The sequence below is a fragment of the Leucoraja erinacea genome, chromosome 12, assembly GCF_028641065.1.
Source record: "Leucoraja erinacea ecotype New England chromosome 12, Leri_hhj_1, whole genome shotgun sequence".
NCBI classification, from domain to species: Eukaryota; Metazoa; Chordata; class Chondrichthyes; order Rajiformes; family Rajidae; genus Leucoraja; species Leucoraja erinaceus.
In genome coordinates this window covers 20,544,335-20,545,717 of record NC_073388.1, presented here as the reverse complement: position 1 = coordinate 20,545,717, position 1,383 = coordinate 20,544,335, and positions in this window count along the sequence as shown.

The window sequence follows — 1,383 nt, the reverse complement described above, 5'->3', positions numbered from 1 at the left end:
GAGTGCAGAAATTCTGCTGCAGTCCCAAAATTCCCCAGGCAGCGGAGCCACCCCGATTCTTGTGAAAACTCTGCAATCTCATGTCGAAGCTGTTGCAGTCAGAGTCACTTCATTTAAGGGATGCCTTCCAAAAGATTCAGTGTTGTCAGTGCTGTCAATTCTTATCTGTAGATTCCTGCCACAGTGTCATTGTTTTATTGCCGAACTAAATGTTTTTACAAGTCAACTGACTTGTTTGTAAATGACCGACGTATCATTTTCACACCTACCATGCATTTAGCCGGTCTCTTCCTTGCAACGTCTTACTCTCCAGTTTACTATCATTTAGCGTTTGCAATTGCTAAATCATTGGCACACTGCTCTTTGCAAAGGAAGAGGAGAAATGTATTCAATGCATTTTTTCTTTCTGCAAACATTTTTTGATTTGTGGAAGTGTGACTGGAAATGTAACCACATTTTATATCAATATTCAAGCAGCAAAATTTTATTATTCCCATTTCTATAACCCTGCGTTTGGTTGTGCCCCATCCCTACAACACGCGGAACAGTTTATTTGATAGGTAAACAATAAAAGAATGGCACTTAGATGTATTCAAAATACTTGATATTTAAATGGAGCCACAATAAGGTGACAACATGGATATTCCAATGGAACTCAGGGCATAGAAAACAAAAAGATAAGATAGCTTAAATTCTTTATTCAATCTGATATATTTTGAGCGTCCTCATTCGTTTTATCGTTCAGGTGTTGAACTGAATATCAAAATATAGCTCGGCGATGCCTTGCAAAAAATGCTGCCTCCTAAAACCTTTACAGTCACCTCGGCAGTATTATATTAACCCAATTATGCATGTTATGTACGGACCTGTAACCTCGGTGTTATTGAAAGCACAGCAGGTTAGTAAAGGGAGCGGGCAGGTCAGTGATTTCTATTGAAATCCTTTATTTCATTGGAGAGGGGGTACATTCAACTGTATCAATTCAACTGTATCAATTTTTCTTCGGGATTTTGGTGAAAAGCTATGCATTTCCAGCATTTCTTGCTCATATTTGAAATATCCCGAATTCACAACATTTCTGACAACTTCACCACAGTACTTATTTTCTCTGAAGGTAGCCTTGAATCTACGCTGATAAGAGGCAGCACGGTATCACGTCGGGTTTTCATCGGAAAGTATCCAGGAAAAAAAATCCTCCCAAAGAAAATAAAAAATCCAAGATTATATTTGGGGTCAAGCAGCTGCGCAGGAAACCGAACAAACGCACGAGTTAATGACTTCCCTCAAACATGCAGGAAATCCGGCACTACGAGGGTTAATGACTTCCACCTCAAACTTGGCAGGATCCCAGGCTGAGAGCGTTTGTTTGACTGTATAGTTATA